Below are 18,153 nucleotides of genomic sequence, written 5' to 3'. Positions count from 1 at the left end.
ACTACGAGGTAGCGAAGCACTGGAAGTGGTAGACGAATATGTGTACTTAGGACAGGTAGTAACCGCAGATCTAGATCATGAAAGGGAAATAACTAGAAGAATAAGATTGGGATGGAGTGGATTTGGTAAGTATTCTCAGATTATGACTAGTATCTTACCGGTATTGCTCAAGAGGAAGGTATACAGCAGTTGCATCTTACACTTACTCACCTATGGAGCTGAAACATGGAGGCTAACGAAAAGGGTTCTATTTAAGTTGAGGACAACACAGATGACTATGGAATGAAAAATGGTAGGTGTAACGTTAAAAAATAGGAAGCACATAGAGCGAGTTAGAGAAATAACTTGAGTTAATTACACTCTAGTGGAAATCAAGAAGATGAAATGGGCAGGGCATGTAATGCGTAGAGAGGACAACCGATGTTCGCTTAGGGTAATAAACGATTCTAAGGGAAGCAAATCGCCGCAGGGGACAGCAGAAAGTTAGGTGAGCAGATGAGGTTAAAAAGTTTGCAGGAGTAAAGTAGATGCAGCTAGCACAGGTAGAGGAGTATGGGAGAGGCCTTCACCCTGCAGTTGGTATAGTCTGGCCGATGATGACTACGAGCCATTGGAAACTTGTCCAGCTGCAACGAACTACACGATTTGTTTGTAGCGATTCTGCTGTGAATACAAGCAGGTGCTTCACCATCTAGCCTGTCATGCCTACGACAGACAAAAGCACACTTGGAACTCTTATGGAGGTGATGCCACTTAGGTGCCAGTCACTAAATGTGTTTTCAAAAGTGTTGGAAAGTCATACAGGGTCTATCGCCAGTGTGTTAAAACTAAGATAGCTCAAGCAATAATTTGAGCAGCCACAGAGGGCCATAAAGTAATGAATTTAAAGGGGAAAAAGGCTATACTTAAAGTGCCACCTATCTTCCCTGAAGGCGTTACTGGCCAGTACCCAGAAATTTATCGGCACAGGCGCAGGATCAAAAAGAATATGCACAAGATAGAAAGCAGAAATGTACTGTTCATTGATGTGAACTTCAAACTAGTGGTAATACTTGAGCGCATCAAAGTTGTAAAGTCCACCTTTCAATCTTACAAAACAGTATAAATCTCTTAGTTAAACGATCTTCAATTATGAAGTGTAGAAGGCAGCATTCCATTTGCTGCTATTGAACCCTTTGGCTGGTTTTGCCGTACAGGTGCTGCGGCTGCATGCCGTCCCGCGGCGTTTTTGCAGTACGGGTATTGCGCTAAACGCATAGCGTTTGAAATAGTTCGACACTGGAGGTGATTTTTTTTTTTCCGGAATATTCGACAGTCAAAGAGTTAAGTGAGGAAGCTAGAATTCTATTATTAAAAGAGAGTCTAGAATCTTGCTCCAAGACAATGTGATTGCTCCGAAACTCTAGTTTTATTGCTTCAAAGCTGCTCCGAAGTTACTTTATTACTGGTCCCTGAGCTGTTCTAAAATGCTTGAGCCTGCTTCCACCTGTGTAAATATGATTACTTTCTTCCTCTGTACGGCGCTTCAACCAAGAAAAAGCTCGGTTATAATTTCTTTTCCGTGTTTTTTTTTGTTTGTGTGACTAAACTATTTAAACTAATATTCTGCCTTAAGGTCTGAACCAACTTAATAATCTCCTTAATAATAAGCGAAGCATATAAGCAGAAGGAGCGATCACTTTCACTTTGACATTAGATGTTGCAGAAAGTCAAGTTCATCATGGTTGACAGCAAAGTCTTATTCATTGTAATTTATGGCTGTATCAATACTTGTGCATGTTACTTTTGGAATGAGGTCTTTGAGATTGAGATAGATGTGGTCAGAGGTAGGGAGATGAACACAGCACTGACTGTCAACTGAGGTTTGTTGGAAAACAGAGGAATTTATGCACATTTTCATAACATGTGACTCAGCCGAAGTCAAAACGTCATATACATGTATACCAGTTTTCTCTCCTAACAAAGCATTGACAAAAAAAAAAAAAAAGTAACAATAAACAAGAAATCACAAAAATCCAAAACGCAAGTGAAGTAGTATACATCATGAGCAAGCACATGCCTCACCGCTAAACATTCGATGAAGACAAATGAAAAAGCCAGGTTGAGCTGTATATGGGCTTCTGTTGTCAAAATGTAAAGTATGAATGAGCAGGATTAAGTCGTGTCGTTAGCCTTAAAAACCACCAGATATAGAACCGAAAACTGCCATACAAGAAAAGATATAACATACTAAGCGTTTTGAGTAAGCCTACGCTACTTACAGGATCTCAAGTTCTTTTTCACTGAGCATTATCGAAGGTGCACTGACGCACAAGCCTTTTTTCTGTTTGATGACTCTTGCCTCCAGAATCTCTCTTGTAATCTGCTTGTTGCTTCTACCAATAATCCTTGTTTTGTGAAGCCCAGTGCTTAAAGTCTGGCTCAATCGGAGGGGGTCTGTAGTGATTCGAGCATTGGTGGAAAGGGAAATAAAGAGAGAAAGTGGCTGGTTGCTTGTTTTGCAAATCGTTTTATACAAAGGGGAGAAACCATTACTTTTCTCCATCTCTGGTTTTTATTAATACTCAATGTGAAACTGTTGAAACGGTAGAGAAAAAATCTTCCAATTACACCACTGACAAGAACAAAACAATGGTTACCTGGTTTGTATTCTTACAGTCCTCATGCTTGAATTCAAGCTTGTGGGGATCTCGGACCCCTCTTAAATATTATGGGGGGGCGGGTCTCTGACACACCCCCTGGCTTTAAGCCCTGTAGAAGCCAGGGCATACAACCTGTGCACCTGCTGCAGTACAAAGCAACGTTTCCTTCGCAGATGTTTCTTTTTTGCAAGTTTTTCATAGGTATAATTGTGTTCTCAGAGCCGTTCATTGAGGCATCTACCCATTTGTCCAATGTAACGTTTCCCACAGCTTAATGGGATCTCGTACACCACACCTGTGCTGCAGGGTACAAATAAAGTCTGGTGTTCTATGCTGCATGCACGTCGCTGCACACCACAAGTTTGAGTGATCCTACAAAGCTTCGATAACTTTTCCGAAGCTGTAAAAACTACTTCGATATTTACTTTTTTGCCTATTCGTTTCAAATCATGCGATATGTTGTGCAGATAGGGTATTGCAACCAGATTTTGTTGTTGTATTCTGTCCACTGTGTTAGGCATAGCTTCCTTGCTGTTTGTTTTCATTTTTTTATAGGTTCCTTCAGCAACTGAGATGACACCATGTTCCGGATAGCCGGCTTCTTGCAACCTGTCAATTTGATGAATGAAGCTGCTTTCCAGGCATTTTCGAGATTATCTCATTCTTCTTTTGACACCTCTTCCTTTCTTCTGTCACTAAATCTCATGTCAAACGTAAAATGGGAACAAATTTTCTCACAATCTCGGCACATTTCATTTTCCTCACTTTTGTTTCCCGACCTGGTGGGCTTGACTAGTCTTGCATCAGCTGACGGACTGGTTGGCCTTGGTGACCCGTACTCAGGACATTCTCGGTGCCTAATACTCCGTGTCATTAAAGTTTCTTCCTCCTTCTCCCAGTGCATTTCTTTACCGTTTCCACCTAAAGCATCTTGTCCCAACTATATCTCTCATTTGCATTAACCTAGAACACTGCTTTTCCTTTGCACCATTGCCATTCAGTCCCCCATTTATCTTGACTCTCCTCCTTTTAATTGGTGTACCTGGCTGGAGTCCTCCATGTCGAAGTGACAGATGGCCCTGGTTCTACAAGTTGCAAACCTCTTTGGCACTCATTTTTGTAGCCAAATAAAGTTTATTACTACTACTTCTACTAGGTCTTGAAGTACAGTTTAAAGAGTTGAGGAAAGGTCTACAGGGACCAGCATAGCTGAAAGCGAAACTTAAAAAACACAATTAGACCTTAAACGTGGGTCATTTTATTTTGCAGTTCATAACTTATATTTTGGATAGTTCCAAAGAAGCTCTGAATGGTCGCGTTTGATCGTGCTTCTCTACCTTAACATTTCTAACTGAAGGTATGAATGCATTCTAGAAAAGAAAGCAAAAGCCTTCAGGGCTAGGCTGTTTTTGTGCTTCTAAGTGTTGCAATTTTTTAGAAAAATTTGGCATTGGCAGAACAGCCAAGTTGAGTATTAAATTTGGGTAAAATGAATTCTGCTTTAACCATACACTCTAAAATTGCCCAGTACTCTTGCTGAATTTTGGGGGTGCTATTAAAATCACTTGTTTTAACATTTCAAAAGCCTTTTTCTGTTTCTTCTTTGGCTGCATATACTGCAGCTAAGTCTCTTGATTTTAAGCGAGTATCTCAATTTTAAGGCACTTTTGATGACTCAGTACTCGCGCCTTTTCCTTTCTTAGAAATTTTTGCCTCAAATTCAAGTTATTTATTTCATACAAAGAGGAAGCAGTCACAGTTAAGCAATTACTGTAAGTGTCTTGATGAGCTGGCCCATCAGGTGATGAGGAATGCTTTGTATATACTGATTCACTAAATGAGAAGCATGGGCATGTTCAACTCAAATAAAATTAGCTACCTTTTCTTAATCTTCAAAAGGCATTTGATACAGTGACCCTTAAGATTTTAACTACCAAACTGAACTACTTAATTGTCTTCTGCTGTCCATTTATTGCTATTCTTATGAATTTTTGCATCAGATTAAACAACCAAATCAAACCTGGTGATAATGTATCAGTAAAGGGGGTTGTAAAGGGTGGGGTTTATTCCATCTCCCATACTTTTTTCCTTAATTTAATAGCACAAGACTCAAAATTTAAACTTCCACGAGTTTGTCCTTCTAGAATGAACAAATTATGTCACTAAGTGTTCTGACAATGCAATTTCAGTGAATAAGAATCTGTTGGCACCATGCAGGGGGTCATGTCGACGCCCATGTCAGTATCTATATCAGTGTAAACTTTCCCAAAACATAATTCTGTTGGCGTATTTAACGCAAGAAATTTTTATGCGCGGGCTAAATTGAAACCACTGTGATGATCGAGCGCGTACCTGGCCATAACCTTCTCTATTTTTTCGACCTGGCTCTCTTATGAGCCCGTTTCATATGTGCGGGTATACCTTGCTCTCGAAGCTTGCCGTCCCTCCTGTGCGCTAAGAAGGAGCAAGTGACAACTTCGGAGCAGTACGCTGCCATCTACGCTACCTGCTCGGGTAGTTCCGGCCGTACACAGGCGAAACCGAAACTATACAGCGGGTGAGCGAAAATCGCCACGCTAGTCATGCATGCTGAATACGCGCCACGCACCGCCGCGGGTGTCACTCCTTTCATAATGTTCGGGAGCGCCCGGGAGGAATGGCTAGCGAAGCGATCGTACAACGTACACCCGTACATATATATGCCGCGCGTACTAAATTATCCTCGACCGAGAGGTTTTGTTTTCTGCCATACTCGGCCTAAATTCGTGTGCTAAAAGCGGGGACGATAGTGGTTCCAAAATTTAAAAGACTGATATAGATATTATAATTGCGACCTCAGCAAACCTATAGCTGTTAGTAAATGAGGCGCTAGTGCGCATGACTAGTTAAAAAGTATTGTCAGTTATATACCAGCGCCTGCTTAATTAATTGTTATCGCACCGCATACACGGGCACAATTAAAAGCCTCCAGCCAAACCAACACGTGAAACTGCATGTTAATTCTGCAATGCCCGCAGTCCCGGCATAGTTTCTTTTTTCACGACTCGCACCCGCAGCAGCGGAGGCTGCAACGAGTTGCATGCCGCCCGTAAGCGTGTACGTGGCGTCGATCGGCATTGCAGTGCACCGCTGTGATCATTTAAGAGCCAACAGATCCCGTACGTCTTTGTTGGCCAGCGTGTATAAACGAACTGTCTGGCGACTCGAGCAGGGTAAGCCATGCTAATTCGACCAGGAGGCGACTTCGTGGCAGGAATTGCATGGTTGCGATTTTATAGGAAGTCGAGATTGAATTGCGATGTCCCAGTGGAAGCTAGGTGGAACGGGACTGCATGGCCGTGCCACAAAAACGTAGCAGCCGCGGGCAAAACCAAGCACCCAACAACGCAACAGTGTCTTCTCCCTCCCCCGCTGTGCTGGTGCAGTTGACGTACTCGACTTTTGTGTCCAAGGGTGTGGGATTCAATCCTGACTGGGGTGACTGCTTTTCAATGGGAGCGAATACTAACAAGGCGCCCGCGTGTACTGCGCGGTAAGGTAAAAACCCAGCCAGATGGTCGAAATTCTCGGAGCCTTCCACTATATATACGGCGTATCTCACAGCCTGATCGAGTTGCTTCGGGACCTCATAAACCAAACCAAACCATCTTTTGCAGTGCAGTTTAATTCGTCCCCCACGTACCCACCTCGCATACACAGCATATGTAACGCGACTCATTCGAACATTTGACCTCGAGAGCTATTATTCGAACTGAAGTGGAAGCGCGAATTTTCATGTGGCACTTGATCTCAGTGCGTGGTTATGCATATGTTTGTTGTGAACATAAAATATGGAAAAAGAAGTAAATTTTTTTACCATATATTTTGCGCGGCCGGATTTACAAGAAATGGTACATCCAGCAGCCAAATGACCGTGTTGTTTAAATTATTCCATGGTCGTCTCTAACAAATCCAATGCGTAAGATATGCATCAGAGTGCATCGCCGAACTTTCTTCCTCTGATGTGCTCTTTATTAGCTTCGCTGGTTACGCGACTGCCATAGGGCTGCGCTGTAAACTGAACTCGATAAAATATTTTAATTATGTGCTCAATTAGTAGAGCTGGGCTTACCTGCTTAGTACAATAATCAGCGAAAATTGATGTCCATTAGCAACCAAACTGGAAAGAGGGTTGAATCCGTGCCGCGGAGGGCGTGGCGTCGCTGGGAGAATCGACGGCGACGATGCGCCGGCCGACAGCTTCCAGTCGATGACCAGATGCATAGCAGGCTCGGTCTGTAGAGGTGAGCACTGCACAAGTGCTGCCGATATTTTACGTCGCAGTCGACAAGGAAGAAGTGAAAGGGATGAAGTTGACTTACGTTGCACTCTCTCCAGGCGTTTTAATTGAGCAGTGGCTCGTTCATGTTTGGTGTCAGCGCTGCATTTTCCTTTTTAGTATCAATCAAGCAGCTCGATCAGAACACTGTTAATTGTGCTTGAGGGAGTATGTATGACAAACTCTAAGTGACGACTAGATATATCAAATTTTCTTTATTAAAAATAGTAGTTGGCAGGGCTCTTACCTGCAGGTATACGTAAAGCCTGATAGCATCTGGTTTAAGCACCCTTCCATATATATTTCATGGAAATCAGGTTAAGCCTAGCTGAGTCCACTTAGAAAGGTACCCTCTCGCAAAACGTGGCTTGCCAGTGCGAAAGCACGAAGGTGCTGTATAGAAACTAGCAGATGTCGTCCTCGCATGATGGAAACTGGCAGCTTGAAATATGAAATCTATGTGTGCCAGGAGGAATTCTATGTAATATTAAGCATTGCAATACTTTGCTTGAAAGCATATGCTTTTTTTTTTGCTCATTAGTTTCATTCACAGTGCACATGGGGTGTCCACTCAGAGACATCTACTCTATTTTCCTTTTCCAAAAGCTTGCTTTGTCCCTGACAGAGTACTGCCAAATGTTTCACTTTTTTAGGCTAAGAAATTTCTCACTGCAAAATTGGAAAGTGTACCAAGCAATTAAGTAAGGCAACAATGCTATGCTTCAGAATACTCAGGCTACTAGAGGCATTAAGCTGAAGGTTTCATCATTAAAATCTTGTCAAACATGAGGATAGTCCGAAACTGAATTGATAAACTACTGAAGTTAATACTGCATTTATGGTTCCAAAAATGGCTGGGATCACACGTGCATGCTGATGGTACAGTGTTGCAACTTTTGCTGCTATACGTACCTTAATACTATTTCTCAATCTTTTGGAACGCTTTCATATTGACAATGCTATTTTTTTAACTGCTGATTTTACTTACAATTACTGTGCCTAAAGGTTAAAGGTGTGGGAAAGGTTATACCAGAAACTGAAATACACCTAAATTGAGCAAATGCAACAAATATTTCGGGGGCACTTCTGCACCGCTGTTAAGGAAAACATGCCACAGCATTTACGACTCCTGTATCCTCATCCCTGTACATTTAGTTGGCTACTTGTTGACTCACCAATCTTAGTTTGCGCTTTTATCACACATACCAATTTGTAAGTTTACTAATTATCACATGATGTGAATGAACTCGCAACTCACACATCTGACTTGGGATTCTGAAAGGCAATGAGTTTTTCTCATGCCAAAAGAGCTGCTTGAGTAGGCAGCTGGACCATACCATGGTCCCCACATCACCCAGACCAATCCATCAGGTCATACCATCTGCCAGTCATCCTTGTCGCTCAAAATGCCTTTTTTGGTAAATATGACCTTTTAATGCAATCACATTAAATTAGGTGAGGGCTTCAACTATTGTTACATGGTAAGAATTACTGCACACGCTTTTGTTTATGCCCTTTTAGTATGCTGCCTCACCATCCCAGTAGCATAGAGGCACAGCAATAGCGTATTGAGAGGGTATCCAAGGTTAGAATCTCATTGCTACAAGCATGTCACCTCGCTATTGAACACAATTCACTTTGAAGGGCCAAGATTACAATATTTTAGTAAAGTGATTAGCACTGCCAAATGTTTGAGCATTACATGAGGTGACAGTATGGGTGTAAGTATCCCACAGACAAGGACATTGCAATTAAGTTGCTGCTCATTAGCAAAATATTGAATTAAGCCACTCTTCTGCAATTCAACAAACACCGCCCACTTTGCCTTTCCATCACCAGGCCCCGTCTGCAGTTCCAAGCATCTTCATTGGGCTTACCACTAAATATTGTCTACGAAACATATCTGTGAACTTTTCTTACTTCACTGGTTTTGCAGATTATTTCCTGTCTCAAAAGGAATAACAGAAATACATGTGGCTCTATGACACATACAGTAAAATACTTACCTTTCTAGGTAGGCTACAAAAGGGAAGTAATGCAGAAGGTAGGCAGTCTAAACATAAATGTGTGTGTCAACATGGTGTTTTGGCACTGGAGTGTTTATTACTCCAATCATGTGCGTTATTAATGAATGAAAAGGCACATAGGTAGGAATACTTTATTTTGACACAGAAGCTATGGCCAACGTGTGTAAGTGAAGTGCAGACTTGTGAGTACACTGTTGAGCCAGTAGCACAGGGAGCAGTCAACTTGGACCAGGGAATGCCATGCTTTGAAAGGTGGGCAGCTGTTGTGATCTCTCGACTAGCATCAGTCACGTGCAGGATCGGCTGTCATGGGGAGAAAAAACAAAAGTATGCAAGCTCAGAACAATAACAAAACACTCAGAGAAATTCAGAGACGTACTAAATTTAAATAAAAAGATAAAAGGCCTGCAGACTATGCAGCAGCTCATATATTCTAATAGTGGATTTGCATATGGTCACTACACCCTCAAAAAGAAAAAGCACAAATGCTGAATTCATGACTCGTCAAAGGAACCAGACCAAAAGAAAAGCGTGCACCATGTAGCATAGCTCAAGAATGAGAAAAGCCAAAACAGCAAAAAGGTTACCCTAAGTAAGGCCAGTACTAGTGCTCTCTGCATGCGTGCGACAATGTATCACTGCAGTGCACATGCACAGCAGAAATGGACACCGCGGGTGGTAAAGAATTGATATGAAGTTATCAACACTGGCCGCAGACATCAGAACAGACCGGTGATTGTGCTTTGGTATAACGCAAGCGTGCGGACTTTGGTAGGTTGTGAAGCATATAAATAAACGTTGAGACATCTTGAAAACCATGTGTGCACATTTTCATTTGCTGCTGCATCCAAGAAGTTTCACTTGCACTGTTCATTAGACGACATGCGTTGCTCTCGAATTGTAGCGTTTGTCGACTACACAGCATGATTCCAGAATCGCGACTAATTCAGCTGTGGACTTTTCATTTTCTAAACTTGCGAAATCCTTCCTATGGGCTGTGAAAAAGAATGAGGAACTGTTCCACCCAAATGTAGTCGCTCGCACATGAAGCAGCCACAAGTCATTTTGTGCCAAACAGTAGTTTCCATACAAGTAACAAGAAGTTCTCAAGCTATGTGACAGGATCATAGCTATTTACTTTGAGGGTGGCCACAGCAAACAGGCAACAACCACAAGATGGCCAAATCCCTCACTGAACTGCAGCACCACAACAGTTGCTACAATGCCAGCATCATAAAACCTCTGGCTGTCTTTGATATACAGTCCTCATCACAAATACACCAGCTCATGTTGTTAAGGAGGCTGTCCATGAGCATCTTACTTCTCAAAGCAGCTGAAAATATTGCAATCTGAGACCAACACTTGACTAAGTGCAGTAGCAGCACTACTAACATTCAGTGTGTTAATGGAGTATAGACACCCTGAAACAGATAAGACAAAAAATCAATTATAAATTATTTAGCGGTTGAAGATAAAAATCAGGTGATCTGTACAGAGTACTGTCTTGCATGTCGTTAACAAGCAAAATGCGACCAAGATTAGGTGCATATGCTGCTGTAAGATGAAGTACTGCCCTCGCCTAGCCCAAGCAGTGCGAGTACCTCCAGTCAAAACGCTTTCAAGTGCCATCATCCATGAGATGGTTGCCCAATAGCAATCGGAATTTTCATAATGCTGCGTTCCTTATCTTCAGCCAGCATTTTTCACTCTTCCCAATGGATGCAACCCTCCCCAAAACTCCAAACTCAAGACATCAATTCAGTCATGCAGAACTGTCAATAATGACCTGAACCACAAACCAACTTGGAGAGGTAGAAGCAGGCTTGAGCACTTTGAAGCTATAAAACTGAAGTTTTGAAGCATTCAAATTGTTTTGGAGCACGTTTCTAAAGTCAAATGATTTTATTAGCTGAATATTTTATACCTGACATACCAAAATAACCTATTTGATTCCTTTTTATTTCAAGGATCAATGCATTGCTGAAAATGCAAGACTAACAGCCAAAACATGTACAGATATTTAAAATAACACAAATGACCTTAGAAACAATTTGGAACAAACTAGCAGAAAATGCAATGCTTGTTTCCATACTTGATGCCCGAACGATAAGTTCGACTAAAAACATGACTATTTCAGCCTGAGAAATGTGGACTATACCACTATGATGTGCTCAAGCACCACTGGACTAGTTCGGAGTTCACATCAATAAGCAGCACATTTCCACTCCCTATCGTGTACATATAATTTTTTTTTATCCATGCCTGTTCTGATAAAATTTCCAAGGCACTGGTCAGTAATCCCTTCAGTGCGGATAGACTGCACTCAAGGGTAGCCCTTTCCCCCTTCAGATGCCCTACTCCATGGCCTTCTGTCAGTAGCTTCTCACGTTTTCGCTTGAGCGGCACCCGAGCTTAATTTTAACACGTTAATGATGGGCCCTGCATGCCTGCCGAACACTTGTGACATTTCTAATGATTGACACCTTCATGGTGTCACACCCATAATACTGTATGTTTTTGTCTGACGTATGTTTGACGAGCTTATTATTAACAAAGAGGTTCAATGAAATAGATCTACGACTGCCAGAAACGAGGCTCATGCTGGTCTGGCTCATGGGATTTAACGTCCCAAAGCAACACAGGCTATGAGAGGCTCATGCTCTTCTATTTAGCAGAAAAGGAAAAATATATAAAGGCTCTGTTACGACACAGGTATGCAAACCAACAGAATGAAATTGAGGAAGCATATAATTAACTAAGAAAAAAAAAATCTGCATTGGTGATGAACGGTAATTAGTAGTGTATCTACTGTCAAATGAAAAATAACTCATTGCAAACTAGAAAAACAAAAACAAGAAACATGCCACCGTTGAGGACCGCGACCTGCACATTATGCATCCCATGCTTTACAAACTACTAGCTACAATGATGGCTGTGCAATCTTTTACTTTCAAACTATTTATGTTGCATGTATCCCAACATAGACAGCGTTCACCAGTGCTCAACTAAACCGCAGCAACAGACGTGGGAATGCCCTGTAAATACAGCAACAGGGTTAACAACTGGGCGAGTTGGTAATCATTCATTTTAAGCCAGCCAAAAGACTAGACACAGAGAAGCCAGCCTCATCTCGTTAGCTTCTATTCCCTGTCTCGTTTTTTGGCTGGTTTAAAATAAAATACAGCAAGTGCCAAGTAGAACATGATGTGGAGTGTGGTGTCTGAAGGGTTGTGTATGAACGAGCAGCGCCGGCGCGGCGCGCCACTGCTTGTAGTGTGCCCAACCTCCGACAGGCAGCGAGACTCACGGATTCGGGCAGTACAGCCAGTGTGACTCTTTAGTCTTCCCACGACAACTCTAAACTGTTAGAAATTCGCTGAAAAAGAATGTATTAGTTTAGGCTGTTTACAGTCTCCAAACACACCACGAAATATGTCAGCTGTATTGCATTTCGCTTCTGCTTAAGGGGGGACATGGCTCTTAAAATTATTTTCCAATTTTTGACCAAATTTGATAAAACCTGGAATTCTGATTCAGTTTCTTGCACTGATTTCAAACATGTAACCATTTTTCCAGCTGCCCAATCAGAATACCAGGTTTTATCAAATTTGTTGAAAAACGTAGGAAAAGTAGCTTGAAGAGCCATGTCCCCTTTAAAAGCAACCAGTTTGGCCATGATTTCAATTCGTGAAATCGCATTCAATTAGAATGAAAAAAAAAAATTGTCATAGGACTTCTTGCGAGGATGCTTTAATATTTAGACACCGTGTGCAGCAAAATATAACTGATTAAAATCTCGAGGAAACGCAAAGTAGCCAATAGCGTGCGTAAGTAGCACGCCATGCCAAAACTGCCGTTCGTCAAGCGTAGGTACCACCTCCGTCAAAGAAAGAGAAAGCCAATGTTCTTCTCGATTTAATTTATCTGTGAACTGGAGGCGACGGCGGTAGACAAAAGACAAGAAGCTCAGGCGGCGTGCCCACCCTGTGGTGTGCGAGAGGTGCTGTTATATCATAGCTCACAACAGCACCGCTGCCAGGGCCGGCACGTGTTCTGGCTGCAATGCTCTTCACTGATTCTGCATGTAGAAGGTTCCCCCCCCCCCGCCCTCAATTTCCTCTGTCGAGAAAGATGGCGCCGCTGCGGCAGCAAGACTGTATCTGTGGCTGAGGCGTCATGAGTGTTGAACACCAACCTTGAAAAAGATAGCACCTCACCAAGCGTTCGTATGTTGGCCTTTCCCAGTGGTTTGTATGAGGTTTCCAGTTCCTAGCCTCCAGTGGTATATAAAACTGACCATATGTGAAAGCGCCTTATCGCAGACCAGACTGCCTGTGCTCGCTGATAGCTGAAACAGCCTCATCTGGCGCTACTCTAATTTATTAGGCGAACTCCCCGCTGCACCACACCAGCGTAACCCGCACATGGCATTTTACGGTTTAAGACACGCAAGAGCGGTGTCTGACTGCTGCTCTTTAGTCACTGAGGGGAGTAATTTTATATATTTGTTTGTATCGTTCAATGTGGCCGGCGCGCGCCTAATTGTTTACGACACTGAATGACTATTTAAAAATTGCTCATTAAAGATTTATCTTATTTCATCGTCAAGGAGATTTCTAAAGTCTATCAAGCCTTTGCGGCTATTTCAGTTATGAGACGTTCCAATCAACAGATTAAAATGAAAACCATACCCACATTAGGTTTTGAATTTTCTCATGTGGAGAAAAAAAAAAAAGTGTACATGACGCCAAAAAAAAAACAAAAGGGCTGTGTCTCTGGAGCAATGGTCCTAAACCGGCTCAAAGTGTGAGGACGCCGTAGCAGAGGCGTCCGGATCACTTCGGCCACCTGGGATTCTTCAATGAAGCTGCCATCATCAAGTATATGCCTGCCATGCTTTCAGCTTCGACCAAAATGCCGTCTCCCAATTAGGATCAGACTAGGGTATCCCAGCTCAGTACTCGAGAGCTTTAATGACTAAGCCACCGCGGTGCCGTAATAAGTAAATAAATAAGCTAAGAAGACTAAACTTCTTTCTCGGAGCGTATCATGGTCATTTCATCCATTTCGCTGCAGCGACGCCGCGAATGTGTATTTTACTCCGACAAAGTGACTATAAAGGACATCGGCCCTCTGTGTACAAGCCCGAATCCAGCTCAGACCCGTACGTTTAAGCCCACCCCGAGTCCAGCAAAAGTTTTCATGTGTCGGCCCAGACGGCCCGTGGGTTGAGCCGCACCCAGCTTTTGGGCCTGTCCATGCCCACGCAGTGTCGTGTGAAGCGCGTGCTACCTTCACCTGACACTTCTACATAAGGTTTGACGATCTTCTATTTTTTCGGTTCCTGGGGCTGCCTTTCAGTGGTTCGCTTTCTACTTTTCGATGTCTAAAAGGTAGGCAAGGCAGGCAGAGAATATAGTGGGGACCGCTTCCTTTGCTAGCAACGCTTTGCAGCATATGCCCATTTAACTCTGTCGTCCATGTTTTGGACACAAACCTGGGCTCAAAGTGCCCCTCACAAACAGTGGCAGTACAGCTCGGCCCTTTCTTGGCATGCCGGCCACCATAGCTGAAGTCGTTCGACATCTTTTCGCACCGAAGAAAGCTGACATTTTTCATTGCAGAATATGTAGCCTGTATTGCAGCGGTGAACAATGCACTTTTTTCCACATTACATTACATTACAACTTAGAATATACCATGATCGAAGAAAGGCGTGGAGCGGGGGCGTCAGCGAGAAAAACAAAATGCGCACCGATGCAAGTTGAGAACTGACTGGCAATCTTGCGGCGTCAGTTAAGTTTGCGGGCTTCGCCCAGAAGGAGATTCCGAAGGGGCGGCCAAGGTCAAGGGGCAGCTTGACGCGGGCTGATTTATGACGGTCACGCAGGCGACCGCTTCTCGGAAGTGAGCCCAGAACACACGGCAGCGGGCGACGCTGCCGGCTCTGTCCGTCCCGCGACGGAGGCAGAGCAGTGCAAGTGGAAGGCACAGCATAAGCGCAGTGGTTGTGGGTTCGGCGCTAACTGCTGTGTCTCCCGGTTCGAGTGGAGAGGGCGCGGAGGCCATAAATCCCGAAATGCGGTGTAACACGGGCCTGGGGAGAACGCGCTGTTGACATGTCTTCATGGGAAGACGCCTGTACGTCCCTTTGAATCCGCCGCCCGTGCGCAACCAACCAAGGGCAGGGATCGGAATGTTTGGGCCTGAGGTTTGCATGTGTGTGTTTTCGGAAGTGTAACCGTCGACGCCGTTTGTCTTTGCGACTGCTTGGCACCTCTTGCGTGGGAGGATTTTGGAGAGGGAGAAATCGCAGATGTATGTGTTTGTGTGCGCAACCACTCGCCGCGTAGTGCATGCTTTGTGTTTGCATTACTTCACATGCATAGGAGAGGGGTATATGTGGCACAGCGATTGGCCAGCCCATTTTGAAGGACTGCATGTTATTGGCCACAGAGTGACTAGTCGTTGATTGGTTAACGGACTAGACTCGAATTTTGAGCGCTAAGGAAGGAGCGTTGGGACAGTTGGGCTCGGAGGACGGTAGGGCTCAGACGAGGGCAGACGGTTTGTTCGAGGAGGGAGGCTAGGCTGACGGAGGTCTCAAGGGACTCCGGCCTAAAGTGTAGCAGAAGGCCAAGGTCTGATTCTGCTAGCCTCTGACCTCCGATCGTGCACCCAGTTGCAGTTAGCCCTCTATGTTTTGATATCACATCTGACGACGTTATTGTAAATAGTTTGTAAACAAGTGCAAAATAAATGTGTGCAGTCGAGAAGGGAAGTCCTCATCTCCGCACCGCAATGTGTTGCTGAGCTACAGACGCAGCGGTGGTCACCAACACCACTCGGTACGAGCGACGGCAGAAGAAACCAACCTGTGCAGGAATATCATTCATTAAAGAAGGCAGCTTTGCCAGTTTTTCACAGCGAATTGAGAAGACAATATAGCGTGGTTTGATCTTCCATCTTGCGCAAACATTTGTTTGTTTTTGGAGCTAGTCTGATTTTCTTAGTCTGAATCAACTGTTACATTGCACACTGTTTGCAATGCATTAATTGCAACTCGGAAAGAAAGGCTGCAAACTACAAGCTGGACACTGCAGCTGCAGGAATGCTTGCTTGTTTGATTCATTCATGCACTCTATGCAAACTGGGGACCTGTGCCCAAGCATGTTCCCCATGTAAAACAAATGACCAGTCGCGGTGGCACAGCAATTGTTTTGAAATTAAGTACAGGGCTCACCTTGTGGCGTTTGAGCATATGCTGTCTCCGCCTTTCATAGTCCCATTTGTTCAGCCTCAGCAACCAGCAAGTACATGCTAGACTCCAAAACACATACCAGGAAGGTCCCTGCGTACCAAATATTAGACGTCAGCTTATAAGCGATCTTCACACACACAAAACAAATTGAATTTAAAACAAGTACATGTTGATGCACTTTAAGCACAAGGCGAAATCGCTTACCTCACCGTAATCAGAAAGCGGCCCTGGATACATTTGACCGTGCGCAGTCATAAAATGAGGTATGAAATCATTACACCGCGTCATAGCAACGAGGGCCACACAAAATGATAGTATGTCGCACAAATGGTTAGTACGTTGTGGTGCATCGAAACAAAAGCTTCCCACACAGGCCTGTGTGATCCTCGCCTTTCCTGCTTCTACGCGTTGTTTTGTCATGTCCTAGTACCTCCTAAAGTCCCTCTATCAGCTCAGAGACGTTACAATCATTAACTATTCACCCAGACAGGTGCGGAAAGTTTACCCAAGTTTCCCGCCCTTTTCAAGCGCACGCAAGACTGATAGTCAGGCGTGCTTTACATGACTGAGATTTTCGTGCGGTTGGCCTAATAAACGGTATTTAACCGCATGTTCCTTAGTGTCGAACTGCGTTGAGCTTTGGATTGAAACCTTCGATAATACACCTTTGGGGCGTTCGGGCCCACTGCCGGCCAAGCAGGCTCAATGGTCAACAGAACATTCGGGCGCACGGACGTTGAAAACTAAATGTAGAACTCTAGACAGTGGGCAATGACTCAATACATGCATACTGAAGTATCTTAAGAATAGAAAAAATTGCTTACGTACCGTACAACACGAGAGCACACGGCTGACACGGCGACACAGCTCTCACGCCTTCCACCATGAAAGACGACGACCAGCCATTTTGCTACTAAAAGCAGGCCGCGGAAACTCAGGGGCACTTCCGTCCCGTCTAATTCTCCCAAGCGGGGGCGAAAGGAGGAAAGAAAAAGCTGGGAGGAGGACTTCTCCCTCGCGCCTAAATTTTCCCCTCGCACTGACGGCGCCGCCGACTGCGCTGCGTGGCTTCGTCCTCGCGTGAACCGCTGCAACCGTTACGACTCCGCTCGTTTTGAATTGGAACCGTTCTCTGCGTAGCCTGGCGCTGTGAATTCTCTGTGTGTTGGCTTATCGGCCAAAGTCGCGATTTTTCGTCGCGGTTCTTTTACTCTGTGCATCTCATTCTTGCTGGCTCTTCGCCCCTTCGTGAGACGAGAGACTTATCTGCGTGCACCTCCCGTTGCGTGGACCCATCTCGTCTGCTGATTGTGCTGGCCATTACAGTCGGCGATATCTGCTGTGTTTCGTGTTGTTGAACTTGTTACCTTCATGTACTGTGGAGAGACGTGCGTTTCGAAGAAGACGGTTCTTCCAGGAAGGGTAGTGTAAATTTTTCATCATGCATTTTGGTTATGTATAGCACAGTGACATGTGATTACTTGCATCAAATACCAACCACTATAGTAACTAGAACGCAGCTATTTGCTCATGTTTCTACATTGCTTTGATGGTATGGAATGCGTAGAATGAATATGTTGCATCATTTATTTAATTTCATATCAACTGTACACATGCTGACAGAAGCAGGGCCGGCAAACCCGGTTCTTTTGTGGGGATAAAGCAAGCATGCAAGATTACAATGTTAGCGTAGAACACATAACACTACTGTAAACTGTTAGCTATGTAAAGTGCGTGTGTGTGAGGGATACCTTGTCGCATCTTTTCATTTTCTGTTTCACGTGCAGTTAATAAAAAAGAGAAACAATATCTGCTGTTCTATGTGCTATTTCTTGCTGCGGTCGGGTACGCTTGCTCGCGAGCGCCTGTGCCCTCGAGAGCGCTATGCTTGTGGTTTTTCTTTCC

At 44.0% G+C, this 18,153-nt stretch overlaps 1 long non-coding RNA gene across 1 annotated transcript; it reads right to left on the bottom strand.

Moving 5' to 3' along the window:
- Positions 1-9,104: 9,104 nt before the first annotated feature.
- Positions 9,105-17,176, bottom strand: LOC146173323 (uncharacterized). The gene is made up of 3 exons (XR_014701801.1): positions 17,077-17,176; positions 16,231-16,338; positions 9,105-9,290 (listed from the first exon to the last, which is right to left on the bottom strand). It is a non-coding gene; the product is annotated as an uncharacterized LOC146173323 (long non-coding RNA).
- Between the last annotated feature and the right edge of the window lie 977 nt (positions 17,177-18,153).

The sequence above is a fragment of the Amblyomma maculatum genome, chromosome 11 (assembly GCF_055883805.1).
Source record: "Amblyomma maculatum isolate TAMU_Amacu chromosome 11, ASM5588380v1, whole genome shotgun sequence".
Lineage (NCBI taxonomy): Eukaryota > Metazoa > Arthropoda > Arachnida > Ixodida > Ixodidae > Amblyomma > Amblyomma maculatum.
The sequence above is the reverse complement of the archived record's forward strand: the minus strand, read 5'-3'. Positions and strand labels throughout refer to the sequence as shown.